Source organism: Elaeis guineensis, chromosome 1, assembly GCF_000442705.2.
Source record: "Elaeis guineensis isolate ETL-2024a chromosome 1, EG11, whole genome shotgun sequence".
Taxonomy (NCBI): domain Eukaryota; kingdom Viridiplantae; phylum Streptophyta; class Magnoliopsida; order Arecales; family Arecaceae; genus Elaeis; species Elaeis guineensis.
The window spans coordinates 95,109,796-95,129,757 of NC_025993.2; positions in this window are offsets into that span (position 1 = coordinate 95,109,796).

Sequence of the window (19,962 nt, forward strand, 5' to 3'; positions counted from 1 at the left end):
TAAAATATTAAAAAAATAAAAATAAATAAATTTTAAAAATATTTAAATAATTTAGATAAATAATCTAATTATGATCGGATAAAATTAGATCATCGTCATTTACCACATTGTCGCACGTATATTAAAATATATTAAAATACTAAGAAAATAAAAATCTCCTGTGCATGCCAATCACCACCCATTGGTTTCTTCGTGCACACCAATCATCATCCTTTCGCATATACGAACAGGCTTATCGTAGATTTTCCTCAACAAAAATATGCCTACAGGCATTAGAGCGCGAGGAGGGAGAGGCCACAATGGTGCCGCCCATATGATTTTCGTTCGAGGCTTAGAAAATCTATCGTATGAGAAATTTTTTATCCATCACATTCGATAGGAGAAGAGCACACCACCTCTTTGTAAAATTGAACCACAATATAATTAATAATAATATAAATATTTAATATAATTTAATTATTTTTTAAAATTTTTTCTAAAAAAATATTCTTTCTTTCTAAGACATTGTCTTTTACTTTGTTTTTTTTATATTTGGCAAGAATATCATAAATAATTACAGAACATTATAATAATTAACAAAATATCATAAAACAAAATATGATGAAATAATAATGATATGATATTTATAATAATGATATGATATATTTTTATATCCTATAAATAGTTATTAAAATTTATTAATACATGATATCATATCAAGAAACAGGATATCATAACATTATTCAAAATATTATAGGATTTATAGGAAGTCATATAAGATATTAAAAAATAATAATAATTTTTTTACTTTATTTTATGATATTTTAAATAATATATATGGCTTCTTGTGTCTGTATATGATATTTTGTTGGTTATTATGGCTTTTTGTATTTTAAAGAACGGTGACATTTTCATTAAAAAAAATAAAGTAAAAAAATTTGAGCTACATTAAATATTTGCCCTATTATTAATTACGCTATATGGTCCAATTTAATGAAGTAGTGTGCTATTTTTTTATAAGGATAGTAGATAAAGAATCTCTCCTAGCGTCTATTAGATGTAGAGTTCGAAATGGACTGACTGGGCCAGCCCACTCTACCATCCAAATCTGATCTAAAGTTTGTTTTATTTTTCCTGAAGCTGAACATAGGTCTAAAAATTAGCAAATCCTGAATCCAAGTGTTGTGTACACATGTTAAGGTTATGTGTACACGTGTTAAGATTACGGAACCTTCTCCCCTCCACCGCACGTAAGGTATTGTCCGCTCTCTCCAGGGGCGCCGTCACTTTGGATGCACGTGCATCCGGAGTCACGATTTTGCCTTTCGGCCCCTCTGGGCAAAAAACGCCTCACGTGGGCAAGAGAGAGCCCACACTACTTAAGCACATGCATACACCAGAGTTGCCCGATATGGGACTATTAAGGAGGCCCCCCCGTAGCCTGCCCACAACACCAAGCTAGAGCTTAACCCAAGTCCAATTAAGTCAGCCCAAATTATCTATGTGGGTTAAAAGTTGGACTAGCCTGAACTTGATTGAAACTTAATATTTCAATCTTTCATACTATAGCTTCACATTTTTTTAATACAATAGATGCTTGCAATTATCTGATGATTAGAAACATCTTTACCAAAAAGGGCAAATTGATAACAAAATTGGAAATAGCATTTCTATTTTTTAAGCAGTTCATAAACACGTACTTAAGTCCGGGCTTTGCTTCAGGCTTGAATTTGGGTAGGTTTAGGCATGAGTTCAAGCTGGTTCAAAGCCTGAGTTTGGGCTTCGCTTTGAGGCTCATTAAGGCTTGGGTCTATGCTTGGCAAAAGATATACCCAAACTCGGGTTGGAAAACATATCAGCTCTATATTTAATCTTAAATTCGATCTAAAATATTTCGGATCTAGCCCATAGTGCGATCCAATATCAGCTTGGCTTGGGTCCAATCCAAGCCCTAATTGGACTCTCCCTCTCCATCTAATAGTGAGGCTTCTGGTAGGATAGCAACTTGCTATTGGATTATACAATGGCTACTTTGAGATCTATGTAAATAGATGAACGAAGGAATTCTAAGTATTTAGAGATCTGTGAAGGGCATGATCTAATGGTAGATGCCATGGAAGGATATCAATCATTCTTTTATATAAAAGGTATAACCCAAATCTGAATTATGGTATAACGTGGTTATGGAAATCTAATACAGGTTTTATAAATATAGATAAGTAAACTAGAATGTGGCACATGCTATTCATGTATATAAAGAGAGCGGAATATCAATATTTTGTAATATAAATTAAATTAAATTAAATATTTTTTAGTTTAAATTTTTTTGTTAAATGTTAAGAAATTTTTTATTAAGTAAAAAAAAATAATTTTTTATTTATTTTTTTACGGCAAAAATGACAATTATTACACTATTCATTTTTATTGTCAAATATTTCTGGTGGTGGAAAAGAAAAGCGCGCATACAGTACAAAATCTGATTAATGGTTTAATGGATTGGAAACTAACTTGAATTAGGTGAATTGCAAGTTGTTGATTGTACTAATCTAATATCTTATTTAAAATAACTAATTAGAAGGTATTATTTAGATTTTTTGCTCCTATATAGATATTTAAGATTTATTTAGTATATAATCGATGTGTGACTAAACACACGTCTGTATGAGGCTTTATATTTTTACTCTATTTAAATACTAATATTTTTATCAAATTAAGGATTCAAATTCATCTAGATCTACATTACGCACTTGAAGTTGATTTAGTTGGGCATGGGTGAGCTTGAACTTATACTTCATCCAATTCCCACTTGCACCTGTAATTGTGATCATTTGATCGGTGAATTGAACTCACATGGATTCATGACACAATGGGCCGTACTGGCCGAACCGACGGTTAACCAGTGCGGCTTTAATTCTCCCTCGCCTGTTGCCCTCAAACCAGCCTCTTCTAGCCTGCCAAATCCCAGGCACGGTCTACTTCAATAGCGTGAGCCAACTACTTATTGTAAAAAGAAAGATTAGGGTTTGTCTCATTGTTTAGGATCTAGCGTGCATTTGAGCGGCCTAGGCTTTGTTGGGTGCCCTCAATTCAACAAGGGCTGATGGGCACAGGGAACCGCGTAATTAATGAGGTGGCAGTGCAGTGTTGATGATCTGGTTAACAATGGTCAACAAGAGGAGTCGTGAAAGCAAATGCTTCAACAATGACTGCATTTATGGATCTCCGCATCCATGCATGAGCCTTCCCTATCACACTGCACCTACGCTTGCTTGAAAAACCCCACCAGCTATGCATCCGCCGAAAGCAGTTAGCTTGTATGTTAGCTTGGAACCATAAAAAGATTTAATTTTGAAATGAAGCCATGTGTTTTCGCATGGAATCCATGAGGCTTCGTATGGGCATATGTTTAGTGACATATTGGCTATATTCTGAATAAATCCTGCATATTTATGATAAAAAAATCTAAATGATATCTTTCGATTAGTTTTTTGGATAAGATTATGAGTTGTGACAAATGGTATCAAAGCAGACTTGGCTTGTGATCCATATTGCCAATGAGACGCTGTAACATAGACTCATTGGGGCTGACCATAAGTCAATCGTGATGTTTGTGATCGAATTTATGATAATTATGAATGAATTTATATGAATTTGGATTATTAGTCCAAAAAAAAGGTTAAGACTTAAACGGGGAGTATATGATGATCTGTGTGGGCGAGTATTTAGTTCTATATTAGTTATGTATTGGATAGAGCTTGGGTACTCATATTATAGAATCAAAAAATTCAAAAAATATCTTCCAACTAATCTTTTTGGATAAGATCGTAAGTTGTGAAAAATATAATTGAAGTGAACCTGGCTAATAATCTATAGAGTAGAGGATATTATATGAATCTATTTGGTTTGACTATGAGCTAGTTGTGATGCTTGTGATTGGATTTGAATGGATTTAGATCCTTAATATGACAAAGATGCTACAGACGGAATATATGAGGATCCATATGGACACATATTTAGTTCCATATTAGTTATTGCCAGATATAGATCTTAGGTACTTATATATAACTTACAAACTCAAATAACGCCTTTAACTAATCTTTTTAAATAGAGTATTAAGTATTACAAAATATCTATATTGAAATTAAGTATCATTTTTTTTACGATAAATTCCTAGCCTTGGTCGGAGTGGCTGGAGTTGACTGAGAATCGTGAGAGCGACGAGACCTACAAAACAAGTCCGAACTGGAGTTGGCTTCGATGGAGACCATCCGACGTTTGAGTCAAGAAATCAGAATAGATGAGGAGTGTGAGAGTGAGAGAGGGCGTGAGTCTGCATACCTAGTGTTGGGTTTTAGGATGGACATGCACAGCAGAAGCTGGAGTTGACTGAGAATCGTGAGAGCGACGAGACCTACAAAACAAGTCCGAACTAGAGTTGGCTTCGATGGAGACCATCCGACGTTTGAGTCAAGAAATCAGAATAGATGAGGAGTGCGAGAGTGAGAGAGGGCGTGAGTCTGCATTCCTAGTATTGGGTTTTAGGATGGACATGCACAGCAGAAGCATAACAGTTTTCAAAAATTTAAATTATGAAATTCTAATTATTAAACCCATAAACCAGCATCTCTTTGATGATTAACAATCATATATAATATTTATTCAAAATTAAATTCAAGCTATAGAAGAATACCTGCAGCGCTTAATCCAAATTCCGGCAGAACCTCTACCAGGCATCCAAGTGTTCGCCCTCCAACGTTGATCCACACAGAGCTAAGATCAGGACACCAACTCTTTGGATTGATTTTTCCTCCAAAATTCTCACTTTGAGAATTTTCTTGGGCACCAGGACCTCAAGACCCTATTCCTCTCCTACTAGCCTTCCTTTCTCTATCTTTCTTCTCTCCTTGTCTTCTTTAATTCTCTTCCTAGGCTCTTGTCCTAAAATTGAACTTATCCTTACTATTTTTATACTTGTCCTAACAAGAGAAGGAAGAGATTAATTGGACAATAGGAAGAAGATATTAGAAAGAAAGAAGGAATTGAAAATCTGAATGAATCAAATCCCCCCGGCGCACCCCCTTTAAATACTTAACGATAGGTTGCCTTTGGGAATGATTCGTATCCCCTCCACGCGCCATCTCGTGCCTCAAAAAATTTCTCACAATCCTAACCAATTTTCCATGCCCATCAGAAGCCTCATGACATATGGCAAGCATCTAGAAAAAATTCGAGAGACACTTCGCACAGAAGGATTCTTCAGAATATTTTTTCTCGATGTTTGTCCAATGCATCGCGCAGCTTCCCATGGCATAATTTTTCTTCACCACCCATCAATGATTTTTGTCTATCCAATGGCCCAAAATTGAGATGCTAACTTGCTGATGGCATGAAAAAAATCTGAAAATAAGATGAGGCGTGACACATAGATTAGAATCCTTCACAAGTTGGACTCTTGGTTAGGTGCATGAATCAAATTGGCAGCATTTCAAATTTCAACCAATTTTCACGATTAAACCAAAAGGTGATTAATCCAAAGAAGGACTCCTCAGTGCTAAAAATTAAGTTAGAAATCATTAAAAAAATTTTTCTCATCATGAAACATTGGATAAACTTGAGGAAGGGGCATCCCATCTCATGGGATGCGAAACCTATTTCTGCGCACAAAGACTGCATCCTATGCACAAGAAAAATTTTTGATGCATGGGCACTAGGTTTCTTGGCTCCAAATTTCTCGCACACATAGCCAAGGGCTGATCCAATCAAATCTAAAATTGGTTTAAATTAATTTAGCTTTAATTATCCCAATCTAAAATTAATTTCGAACCAGATTCGAAACAGGGAGCTAGGATTTGCAACGTATGCTAGCATGTCTACTTTACAAATATGATCTAATCCAATTAGACCCCTGATCAATTATCTTTATGTGTGACCCATTGAGTTTCATATCTAGCCAGCAGTGAATCCGAGTGCAAGTCAATCTGATTTGATTAGAATTTAATCTAACCAATCTAGAACTAATCGAGCTAACCCGATTTCAGTAATTAGAACTCTTTCTAATTGACAATCGAATTAAACTCTTTAATTTGATCAAACCCACAAGATAAGATTAGCATCTAGCAATATATCATATCTACCTGAAAGATATAAAAATTTGATAAAAATATCAAAAATATTCTTCAGTGAAAAGTTATCATGCAATTCGATCCTTCGATTTCTCTGCATCCCGATTATGACTCTGGATATGGAATGATCTCAAATCTAATATCATATTCATATTTCTATCAATCTTAAATAATAATTTATTTAATAAAATATTAAAAATTCTTTCTAATTTTTATTCTGCTTTGATCAAAGGCTTCTTGAATCATCAATCGATCGGAGCAAGTAGAATACGATCTCCTCTTATCAGGAGTGATCGATTCCATGTTGACCTACTCACAACCTTCATACACATTTTACCATATTCAAAATATTCCGTACATGACTAAGTCTTGAATGAGTATGAACTAAAATATGAATTCATGTATACAAAGTTCTATGATAGTCTCAGGTCAAAGGATTACATGCACAACTCCCAATATAAGAAAATATCTTTTGACAGATAAGTAAATTTTATAAGATGTTTCTTAAGTCGGATCAATTCAGTGAACTCATTCTCTAATGAGCACTCACTTTCTTGTATTAGTGTCTCACACAAGTGGCTTATGAGATTAGCCACCCTCTCCATCGAACATACATAGAAAGTGCTAGTCTATCCAGAACACTGATCCTCTACTCAATGCTTCTATGATTAAGAATATTCTAAATTAAGATTTTTAAGATTTTAGGTCTCATAGGTATCATCTCATCATAACCTTAAAGCCATTATCCTGATTTATGGAGTTCATCATAATCATTACAAAAATAAGATGCAGCATATGATGAAAAATATCTTTTATTTGTAACATGTCAATACATGAGTCTGAAAGATTATAAGAAAAATTTTATCAAAATATAAATTTTGATTGGATTGTAGGGCATATTCCTTTCACCTAGAGGATCTCTTTTTGACCTCTATTTATAGAGGGGCAAGAGTTATAAGAGGAAAAATAGTGGGAGGCCATTCCGATCTCTCTAGCCATATCACTTCATGATGTCTGATCTGATTTTTGGTGGCAGACGTTATCTTATCCAGTGCACAGCCAGCACTCTCAAGGGTAGCATGATTTGACGTGACCTTATCCGACGTGCAACCAACCGTTGGAGTAGCATGGTCCGATGTGGAGTGATGTGACTTGATGGGGCCGTATGGGGGTCGATCCTTCCAAATACGATAGTTAGCAATAGTTGAAGAGAATGCAGTCAGCAGTTAGAGGTTAGGGATCCTTTGGCCGAAGATGATGCTGGGGTCGGGGTCTTTCTTGGATTGGTGTCCGATGTCCGGGTGTTATCCTGATGTCAGTGGTTAAGTACCTATGATTGAAGTTAAAATCGATAGTCAAAACCTAGATTAGTGGTCAAAGTTAAGATCGACGATCAAAGCTAGGATTGATGGCCAAAGTTAGGACTAGTAGCCAAAGTAGGATGACAAAATTTTTCACTAGGAAGCTTCATTCAAAAGGGTCTAACAGTGAGGATCAGTGAGGTCCGAAGTGAGATCCTTCACTATTTCATTATATACTGAATGACTTCCTTCAGCGTAGCTTTTCCATAGTTCTAGGATGATATATCTACCACTAAGATTGTACTCATTTATCTTCGATCAATATTATGATGATGACTTTGCATACCTCGTCATGGGTCCTCCTCTAGTTCATGTCTTCGGCATGGATGACGTATCACCTCCCAACATATGTCTCCTACTCCCAAATTCAAATCATAGGGGGTTTGGATGAAGGAAGTACATTGATTCATGGTTGTTGAAGACATGCCCCTATCATAGTCGAGAAGGGAGTACATTGACCCATGGCTGCCGAAGACATGCCCCTGTCACAGCCGAAATGACGCATCCTCACCATTTCGGCAAAAGGAAGGGTCATATCAAGGGTGAATCATGATCGAAAAAAGTGAGGCAGTTTTGTCAAACTTGAAGGTAGCACGCTTCATTTTAGGTGCAACACATAATTGAGCCATCTGTTGACTTTTATTGGCCAATGGAGATGCACTAGATGTTAACCATCCGACAATCAGGAGGATTAGGTATCTAGATCGTATCGACTTTTCTACATCTATAAAAGAAGCCACATTCTCTTTTTGTCTTTTCTTCTGCTTCCAGAATTTTCTCCTCTCCTTGACTAGGTTTTCAGTTTTCTCTCTGAGAAACTGTCTCTCCAGCGACCTCTCCTTGTCTCCTTGGATTGTCGGTGATCTTTTCCAATGACTTTCTCCGATCGGATGCTCCCATACTTCATGTAGGTTGATCTTCTTCTTCTTATGCTGATTCCCCCCACCTCCTTTCTTTGTTTTCTTTTGTTTCCTTGATTTCTTATTTTCTTTTATTTTTTCTTCTTCTAGTCATTTTCCATCCTTCAATGGCTTGCTCCCATAGTTCTAGCATATATTGGTCCTTTGGGTCTTGTCCTTTAGGAGAAAATCCAGAGGTTTTGGATGTTAGGCATGATGTTGATCCACCCTTCGTACCTAACACCATTAGATTTGTTTTGGACTCAGAAGATCTGAGTCTGATTCAGATCCAATTTGAGGTTCTAGCTTCATTTGAGTTGGAGCTTTTGGGGCCGAGTGGTAGGATAGATGATCCTCCTCCTGATATGATCGGCTGGTATGAAGAAGCATTTTGGGCTAGACTCAGACTGCCCATTCATCCTTTTATCATAAAACTCTTTCACTTTTTTAACATTTTCCTTTGTTCAGTTGTCCCAAATTCTTTTCATTTCATAGTTGGTTTCGTCATCTTTTGTATCCTAGCCGAGGTCGAACCATCCATTTTTCTCTTCCAATACTTCTACACCACCAAGAAGCATACTGAAAATTGATGGTACATCTCTCCTTCATGGAGAATCTCCACTTTGATAAAGGGAGCCCCTTTTTCGGGTCATGGGTGGAAGAGTCAATTTTTTTTCATTTTGGGCCCTTCCATTGAGAGTTAAAGATTTTCTTACTGGGATCGACCGAGAGATTCTATCTTTCAGATCCCAAAGCCAGAGGGAGAGGATATAGAACGCTCCAAAATTTTATGGGGTACAAGATTTCTCCTTTAAAGGAATTGCTATTGGAGCAGACTCTTTCGGTACTGGTTTCAGTCCGACTGACCCTAAAGGTCAGTTTCGTAGCTTTTTGGTATTCACCTTGTTTTCCCTCTCCCACTCTTTCCTTTTGTATGTTGATTTGTTTTGATGGGTTGCAGAGATGAAGCCTAAAGAACTTGAGTTGCTAAGAAAAAACATGCTGAAGAAGAGGAAGGCATCTTCATCGACCGACGTCGGGGCCCAAAAGAAGCAAAAGGTCCCCGAAGTTGGACAGGGGAGGATGCTTACCTCTGTTCCATCAGCTTAGATAAGGGTCATATCAGCCCCTTTGATCCAAATTCGCCCTTCGAAGCTAGTAGCACTCCTTGCCTTCTAGGCTGAGCAATTAAGCTCGGATTCTGCTGAAGTATCGACCAAGTGGAGGAAGGGCCTGCTCATATTTCCTCCAGATGCTACTTATGAGGATTGAAAAACCACTAATGATGCATTCGAGGGGATGCTCCTTGATGCTGATTTGAGCAGGGTTGAGGGGGGAGCTTCAAGAGGCAACAAAGGGAGTCCGTGACCTCCATGGTTCGGGTGAGTTTCTTCCTGAACTTCTTCCCTTATCTTCAACTGTTAACTTTTCTTTTCTGGATGCAGCTAGGTCACTATGTCGCTACCTTCATTAATTCACTAAGGATCGTCTGATCAAATGATGTTGAGGCAAAAAAGAAGGCGAAAGTTGTTGCACCCGAGGTTTAGTCTAAGGTGGAATTGGCTATGGCCTAAGCCAGGTGTCTGTAGGAGGAAGCCGCCAAAGCAAAGGCCAAGAACAACTTGGCCTTGGAGAAGAAGAAATGGTGGGTGGCCCAGGCCAATTCCACTGAGGTTGAGAAGAATGCAGAGAGCCAGATTGTTGAGGCCGGGTGTCTGGTAGTGGATGCTTTCCAGACGTCAGAGAAGTTCTTCAAGGAGAAAGTTGACTTCGATTAGGAAGCTTATGATGCCAAATAAGATGACTATTACAAAAAGATAGTGGCACACTTCTCGAACCTGGATCTGGCTTTTCTAGATGAATAGGAAGGAGAAGAAGGAGCTGAAGGAGATCGGGCCTCGATCCTATTGTAGCTGGAGAATAGCCAAGGGCTAATCCAGCACCTAAGGATGTGCCAACATCTACTATTGTCGAAGCTTCCTCACCGCTGGAGCCTGCTAAAGCTGCTCCAAGTTCCTCCATCGATCCTGAGGCTAAGGTTGTAAATGCTCAAGTTTTATACATTTTTTTTTGTTTTCTCATTGATGTAACGAACATTTTATATTAATGAAAAAAGTAGCTTTTACCTGCATCTTCCTTCGACTTATAGTCATTGTGATGTATTTATCTCAGTTTGGCCGATGTAGATATTGCAGAAGTCATCATACCGAACCTTCCCACATAGTGACAGCCTTGCCCATTTGGTCTCGGATCAAAACCCTTGAAAAGGGGATTAGGAAAGCCAAAAAAGAAGTAGCTAAAGCAAGGTGGAATCTCTTGAAGGTGAAGAAGAATTATGATAAGGCTTCGGCTGAAATAGACTACTTGAGGGCATGCTCCAAGTAGACTCGCAAGGAACATCTCGTGAGGAAGAGCAAGTTGATGGAAGAGCATGACAGGTCCACCAGGGTGGCGACCGAAGCCAGATGGAGTGCGGCTGCGAAGGCAGTTCTTTATTGAGGGGAGCTACTTGGAACCCAGAATGAGATTTTCAAACTGAAATATACTATCGAATAATCCAACATCACTGAAGAAGCCAGGTGGGGTTCGGCCGCCAAGATAAGTTGTCTTCAAGGGAAACTTCATTTGGCTCAACAGACGATCGACAATCTCGATCGATCGATAAATAAAAAGATGTCAATTGTCATTGAGTTTCAAAGTGAACTTACTTTAGCTCGGAAGGCCAACGATGTCCTCCTTCCGACCATGAATAAAGAGAGATCGGATATGGCAGATCTCTAAATCAGGTTGGTGGATAGTGTGGCAACAGATAGATTCGTCGAAGGCAAAGTCAAGTATAAGGAGTCTCTACTTGCTACTGCCTGACGTAAGGCAACCCTCAAAATCAAGAAGGCATCTGTCATGGCCTTTGAAGTTGATTTTGGAGAATACAAAGCTCTAGTTGCCCAACTCTTCCTCAAGGTGGACATCGGCCTCTTCGAAGTTCCTGAAGTTGGAGGCGTCAATTCTGGAGATCTATCCATCAGGGATACGTTGGGTTCAACACGTGCCAAAGCTTCATTAACTAAGGATGAATCTTCTATGTAACAGATGTATTCCGCACCCCCCCCCCCAAACATTTTTTTTAGTTGCTTATCTTTCATGACTTAGCCTTTGTAATCAAACAAATTTGTTAATAAAACATTTTGAGTTGAAATCTTACATTTCACTTATGTTTTTGCTTTGGTTCCCTTGTGCCCATGCGATCCGAACTTAGATGTATTTAGGTTTCATACTAGGGGTTCCGTAAAGACTTTCATAGGTTAGCTTTAGCTTCTGACTCGAGAGTCCTTATAGATTAGCTCCTATCTTCAAGCATTTTTAGAGTCCTTAAAGGTTAGCTCTCGCTTCTCATACAACTAAGGTCTTCATCAGCTCTGCTCAGTGAAAGGCAAGAAGCCTTTCAGGGTCTTGTAGGTTAGCCTTTGTTTCCTAGTTATCAAGATTTTCAGTCCATACCATTGAGATCGATAAGCTTTGAAAGAAGATCCTTGTAGATTAGCCTTCCGAAGGTCTTTTTAGATTAGCCTTCACTTTTCGAATTGCTTGAGTTGGTGGGTCCTGAGGATCCTTATAGATTAGCTCTCTGAAGGTCCTCTTGGGTTAGCCTTCGCTTCTTACATGACTAAGATCTTCTGATGCTCAACTCACTGAAGAGTGAGAGACCTTCGAGGGTCCTTATAGGTTAGCCCTCACTTCTTAGCTATCGAGGTCTTCAGCCTATGTAAGTTGGATTGGTGCGTATTGGGGGTCCTTTTAGATTAGCCCTTCGAAAGTTCTTTTAAATTAGCCTTTGCTTCATGATTAGATGAGGTCCTCATCACCTTTATTCGTTGAAGAACGAGAGGCTTTCGAGGGTCCTTATAGGTTAGCCCTTGCTTCTTGACTATCGAGGCCTTCATCAAAAATTGAAAGAAGAGTGACGATGTCCTGAAAAAGAATTATTTTATTGAAAAAAAATTAATACATCATTGATAATACATCCAGAGGTTCTCTGAATTTCATGGCCAAGATAAGGGTGTCCCGTCTAGTTGCTTCAGATGATAAATTTCGGGTTTGATAACTTCATCTACCCGATAAGGGCCTTTCCATTTTAGAGATAGTTTTTCTTATTCTATAGGTTGTGACACTTCGACACGCCATAAGACTAGGTCACCAATTTTGAATTCTTTATCTCGGATGCGAGAGTTGTAGTATCGTGCTACCTTATACTGGTAGGCTACCATTATCATCCACACTTTCTTTAGAATATCTTCGAGTAGATTTAGATTGGCTCAAAGCAACTCTACATTATTTTGATCGTTGTAATTCTCAACCCATAAAGATGGGAGTCCAATTTTCACTGTGATGACCGCTTTTGTTCTGAAGGAGAGGCTGAAAGGGGTCTCTCCTGAAGGAATTCTCTAGGTGGTTTGGTAGATCCAAAGTGCATTATGCATCTCATCCATCCACGATCCTTTGACTTGATCTGACCTAATCTTCAATTTCTATAAAAGGGTACGGTTAGTAACTTCAACATCTCCATTGGCCTGTGGGTGCCCCATTGATGTAAAATGATGAGAGATGCAGAGATTTTGATAGAATTCAGTAAATCTAGAACTAGAGAACTAGTGGCCACCAAAGCGGCAAATGATAAACTTCCAAACAAAGTCCTTTACTTTGGTTTCGATGATGCTGGTGAGAGGTGTAGCTTCTATCCACTTCATAAAATAGTCAATAGCAGCAAGTAGAAACTTCTTTTGACCCGATGCCTGAAGAAAAAGACCCAAAATATCCACACCCTATAGAGTGAAAGGTCAGGGGTGCTAATCGGGGCTAGCAAAATGGCTGGTTGGTGTTGAATATTGGCATTCCGTTGGCATTGGTCACAGCATTTAGCGAAGTTAGCTGCATCCTTCTGTATTGAGGGCCAATAGTATCCCTACTAAAGTATTTTATGAGCCAACGACTTATCACCTAGGTGATTTTCACATATTCCCTCATGCACCTCTCGCAGGATTTAGTCAGCTACAAAGGGGCGTACACGTTTAAGGAGTAGGAGGGAGAAGGACCGCTTATAGAGCTTATCTTCATGGAGGACGTAATGAGGAGCTTGATATTTGATTTTTCGAGCCTCCTTTGAATTCGGAGGCAATGTCCCATCCCGTAGGAAGTGGATGAAGGGATCCCTCAAACTTGCTTTATCATCAATCTGTAGGATCGGGACTGGTTCAGTGGTGCTAGGCTTCTTTATGACTTCAAATAATGATCTTCGAGGTCAATCCTTTGGTGCTAAAGTTGCCAACTTAGACAATAGATCGGCTCTCGAGTTTTTTGATCGGAGCACCTACTGAATGTCAAAGTTAGCAAACATCGAGGTTAGGTCATTCACTTTTCAAAGATACTTCTTCATACTCTCCTCCTCTGCTTCATAATTTCTCTTTACTTGTCCCACCACCAGCTATGAATCGGTGCAGATCTTCAACTTTTGCTTTTTGAACTCTCTTGCAATTCTTAGCCTGACAATGAGAGCTTCATATTCATCTTCATTGTTCATGGTTGAAAAGTCGAACCATAAGGCATACTCTGCAACAAACCCTTTCGGCCCAAGAAGCAGTAGGCCTACCCCTGATCCCGCAGAGCTCGACGACCCATCTATGTCATCACCCAAAATCCATTTGATTCTCTAGAGGAGCCTTGTTCAATAGGTTCGATCTCTTCTTGGACTAGTTTGGGCTTTTCTTGATCCTTTGGAATGGTACACTCAACAATAAAGTCTGCCAAGATCTTAGCCTTAATAGAGGACCGAGGTTGAAACTTCACTCCAAACTCTGCAAGTTCAATTGCCTACTTAGTCAGTCGACCAGACATATCATATCGATGTAAGACCGTCTTTAATGGTTGATCAGTCAAGATCGCAATAGGGTGTGCTTGAAAATAGGACCGAAACCTTTGGACTGCATGATGAGGGTGAAGATGAGCTTCTCTAGCTTGACATACCTAGCTTCTACATCATAGAGAGTTTTGTTGATATAATAGATGGACTTCTGAACCTTATCTTGTTTCTGAACCAGTACGACACTTATGGCAACTGGAGAGACCACCAGCTATACATAGAGTTCTTCATCTAGCTTTGGCTTGTTGAGGAATGGTAGAGAGCTAAGATAATTTTTCAACTCCTCAAATGTGCGCTAGCATTCTTCGATCCATTGAAAATTTTTAGGTTGCCTCAGAATTTAGAAGAAAGAAAGACAATGCTCGGTCGATCTAGAGATGAATCAATTCAATATTGCCACTTGACTAGTGAGGCGCTGAACCTCCTTTATAGTCCTTGGTGGGTTCATCTTTTGTATGGCCCAAATTTTTTAAGGATTAGCTTCTATCCCTCGGCTTAACACTATAAATCCCAAGAACTTGTCTGAAGTGACTCCAAAAGCATATTTCACTGGGTTTAACTTCATTCGGTACTCAAAGTGTGGTGAAGCTCTTCTTGAGATATTCAATGTGGGTTTGTGAGTTTTCACTTTTGATAAGCATGTCATCTACGTAGACCTCCATATTTTATTCGATTTGACCCTCAAAAATTTTATTTATGAGATATTGATAAGTTGTATCTGCATTCTTTAGGCCAAAAGGCATAATCCTATAAAAAAAGAGACTCTGGTCACTAATAAAGACAGTTTTCTCCTCATCTTCTAGCATCATTCAGATTTGGTTATATCCAAAAAAGGCATCCATAAAGATAAGGAGTTCATTTCCTAAAGTAGCATCCACCAACTGGTCAATTAGATGTAGTGGATAGCTGTCCTTCAGGCATGCTTTGTTCAAGTTGGTGAAGTCGATGCAGATTTGTCACTTGCCATTCTTCTTTTTTATAAGGATCACATTTGTGATCCAGTTGGGATAAATCACTATTCAGATGAAGTCAGTATTGAGCAACTTATTTACTTCTTCAGCTATCTCTTTTTGCTGCTCGGGTGCAAAACTTTTCTTTTTTTATTTGATAAGTCGATAGGTTGGTTTAATGCTCAACCAATGTGTCATCACCGTTGGATTAATGCCCATTATATTAGCTGGGGTCCAAGCAAATATATCCATATTTTTCTATAAAAAGAAAATAAGATATTTTTTGTTTACCTGATCCAGGTTTGATCCGATTTGGATCGTTGCTCATTCTTTCCATCATTCAGTGGGATCACCTCGAGGTCTTCCACTGGTTCTCCATATTCTTTGATCAGTTTATTGCGGATGTCTAATCTATCCATCAGATATATCTCAGAAGGCCTTGCACTATAGAGCATGATAGTGGAACACTACCGCACCATGGCCTGATCTACCCGAACCTCACCAACCCCATTCTCAATTGGAAATTTCATCTTTAAATGGTATGTGGACACCACAGCTTGAAGTGCATTAAGTCCTAGACGTTCGATGATGGCATTGTAGGCTGATGGTGTCTGAACTACAATAAAATCAACCTGAGCCATTGATCATGGGAGAGCTCATCTAGCGACTACCGATTGGATAATAACTCCTTCAATAAGTATTGCATTGCCATTGAATCCCACAAAGGGATAATCTAGTTGCCCTAGTCACTTAGGAGATATGTCTATTTTGGAGAAATCATCATAAAATAATACATCAGTCGAATTTTCATTATCAACTAGTATGCGACATACATCATAGTTTTCTATGTTAAGGGATACAACTACCACATCATTATGTAGGAACCGAACTCCTTGTTCATCTTCTTCAGTGAAAACAATGGGCTCTTCAGTTATTCACCTCTTGGAAGGTTCGATGGTTTCTCTTGTCTCACTGACATGTTGCCTCTTAGTTATGCTGTTTATTACTCCAGTTGGGGGTCGATCTTCAAAGGGCTCTCCCTACCATTGTTCTGGCTGTTGGGGCTCTATTTTTGTTCATTGCATTATTCATGTTGGTGCCTGATGAATCGATCTATGCATCCGTACTGGATGAACTCTTCAATCTCATCTTGGAGTTGGATGCATTCTTCTATATCGTGATCGTAGTCACAGTGGTAGAGACAGTATTTGTTTGGATTATGCTGACTCAACCTTATCTTCATCCTCCTGGCCCTAGGGACTGCTCCCTTATCTCCATCAGCACTTGAGTTCGGAGAGTGTTCAGTGGAGTATAGTTCGTGAATCTTCTTGGTGGAGATGCACATCGCCCCCCTCTAAAGGGACTCTTTTGTTGGTGGTTCTGCGGAGGGGTTTGGGACCTTCGACGTTTAGGTGGAGATCGAGAGTGCTGCCGATTCTTTCCATAGCCCTTCTTCAGCAGGGGCTCCTTGATCTCCTTTTCTTTCCTCTCTTTGGCACCCATACCCACCGGGGGCTCATTTCTAAAAGCTTCATCTGCCTATGCATATTTCTCTGCCTGAGCCGATATCTCATGGGGGTAGGTCTTCTCCAATGAGTACTAAGGACGACCAACTGATCCAAATTGCGAATTTCCAGCATGGCTGTATTGAAATGATTAAAGTAGGATCGGAGCGGTTCTCTTTCTTTTTGCTTGATATTAATCAATGACTCCGATCCTTTACACTACCTCTTGATACTGACAAAATGAGTCATGAATAGGCAACTCGCCTGATTGAATGAGTGGATCGTCCTGGTCTTTAGGCTCGAGTATCAGTGCCGAGCTACACCTTTTAGAGTGGATGGGAAGGCTCGGCATAGAGCAGCATCGGTGGCCCTGTGGAGAAGTATCATGGCTTTGAAACTTTTCAAGTGATCTAAGGGATCAGTAACCCTATCATAACTCTCTAGTTACGACATCTTGAAGTGGTTGGGGGGCAGTTCCTGCATGATTTGGGTGATAAATGGCGAATTGACGTTATAGCCGTCATCTTGCACTGGAGCTTGGTTATGAAGGGCTTCGATCTACTGATTCATGTCCCAAAGCCTACGATCAATTTTTGCATCTTAGACGGTATAGGCTTCTGAATGAGATGAGTGGGATTAGCCCAGGGTGGAGTCATGTCTAGAGTAAAGACTCGAGGATCATCACATCCTTCGCTCTGGCTCCTGGGGGTGGCTTTGTTGAGTCTGTCCCCCCAACCCAAGGCCTTGTGAAGGGATCTGAGATTGTTTTGGCAATGGGCGGACCTGTGGTGTGGGATTAGTCTGCTGCATTGTTTGGATAGCAGGAGTCAAATCCTGAACCTGTCAAACTAGTAAATTGAATTGCTTTGCGTTGACCACCATTTCTGGTTAACAAAGCAGGGTCAGAGCCTCCAAAGGTGTCACATGAGCCTGTTGATTGGCAAGATTCTCCACCGATCGGAAGTTGGCAGCATTGGAATAGTAGGAGGATGATCCTTTGCGTGAAGCCATAGTATGGACCTCTCGCTCCTTCTCAAAAATAGATCTGTGCTCTTCCTCCAGCGTCAATCTGTTACGGCAGATTTCTAGTCCTGATCGGAGTGGCTAGAGTTGACTAGGAGCCGTAGGAGAGGCGAGATCTATAAAATAAGTACGGATCGGAGTTGGCTCTGACAGAGGCCCTCTGATATCTAAGTCAGAAAATTAGAATAAATGAGGAGTGTGAGAGTGAGAGAGGGTGTGAGTCTGCATATCTGAAGGGTCCCTTTTTGACCTCTATTTATAGAGGGGTGAGAGTAACAAGGGGAAAAGTAGTGGGAGAACATTCTGGCCTCTCTAGACATACCACTTTATGATATCCGATCTGATTTTTGGTAGCGAATGTCACCTTATCCAATGCACAGCTAGTTGCTCGCAGGAATGGTATGATTTAACGTGACCTCACCCGATATGTAGCTAGTCATTGGAGTGGCATGGTTTGACGTGGAGTGATATGACTTGATGGGACTGTATGGGGGTTGACCTTTCCAAATATAGCAGCTTGCAATAGTTAAAGGGAATGCAGCCTATAGTTAGAGGCAAGGATCGATGGGGGATCCTTTAGTTGAAGAAGATGCTGGGGTTGGCACTTTTCTTGGATCGATGTCCGATGTTCGGGTGTCGCCCTAATGCCAATGGTTAAGGACCCATAATTGAAGCTAAATTTGACAGCCAAAGCCTAGATTAGCAGTTGAAGTTAAGATCGACGGCTGAAGCTAGGGTTGATAGCCGAAGTTAGGACTGATGGCCAAAGCAGGGTCGACAGGATTTTCTACTAGAAAGCTTCATTCGCGAGGATTAGTTAGAGAGTGAGGATCGGTGAGGTCCAAATTGAGATCCTCCACTGCTTCATTACGTATTGAATAATTTTCTTCAGCATAGCTTTTTCATAGTTCTGCAATGACATATCTATCACTAAAATTATACTTATTTATCTTCAATCGGTACTATGGCGATGACCTTGCATACTTTGTCATGGATCCTCCTGTGGTTCATGTCTTCGGCACGGATGATGTATCACACCCCAATAATTTTGGTTATTACTTACCGCCTTTAATGATATGCAAGAAAATGTCATTATTGGTAAACATGCTTTCTTATGTATTATTTGAAGGGTTCCGTGAGAGCAATATTGATGTGCAGTTGAAGGGCACTGGCATTTAATATGTACCGGACAGCACCTCTAACCTTCATATGCCAATCATGTGTTGCGAATTCTCCTGTACAATGCTGTGACTCTACGTTCACATGTTAGTGCAATCAAACTTCTAGAGTTGATAACACAAAAAATGAAAGTTTGCCCTCATCAAATGATTTAGTGTTAATATTCTATAAAGATTTAGGGATACGAATTTCTGTGCATATTATTCCATGCACATAATTAGACTTAGCATATTCAACAAGTTGTCCACTACTTTTAAAAAGTTTCACATCTAAAATGAGTAGTATAATCTATGTAGTTCATATAAATGTACAAATAAACATATAGACTTGGACATGTTTGTGCATTATAAGTGTGACATATATTTAAATAATCAATATAAGCATTCACTAATATTCTTAAACTCTTACGTCTGTGAAATTCCTTTTCTTCTTATCTAGTCATGGATAATCCATGAATCCTAAAAATGAAGTAATTAAAGATTGGGAATTTGATTTCCAGTGCCGCTGCCACCGAAGAATCTATTTTTGCATCGTGGGTCCATTGCATAGTTAAGAAGGAAGCCAATCTGCCAAGTAATTTTTCTCTATGAATTGGAAATTTATTTTAGGTAATGCTGCAATATATGCTTCTCAAGATTGTACTGTTTTAGTGACAGATGCATGTATTCTAAATTAACAAATTTGATTATTAGATAAACAATATTTGTACTTAGTGCTGGACTTGGAATAATCTGGGTGGACAAATTAAAAATGATTAATAAAGAAATAAATTTGTAAAAAAAATTCTTGTCGGTGAACTGCTAACGTATGCAAAATTTCTAAGATTTAATCATTTAATTAGAGAGGGTCATGTACTTGCGTGTTAGCAATTACATTGTGAGAGGTAAAATAGAAAATCTAGCTCAAAAAAGAAACTCAAATAACCAAGCTATACAAATTTTTTCATGCCACAGCAGATGGGGAATAACTTTTGGTGGCATTTTGCTTCCCTTCCCCTCAAATAAAAAAATAAAAAAAAAGGAGGGAAAAA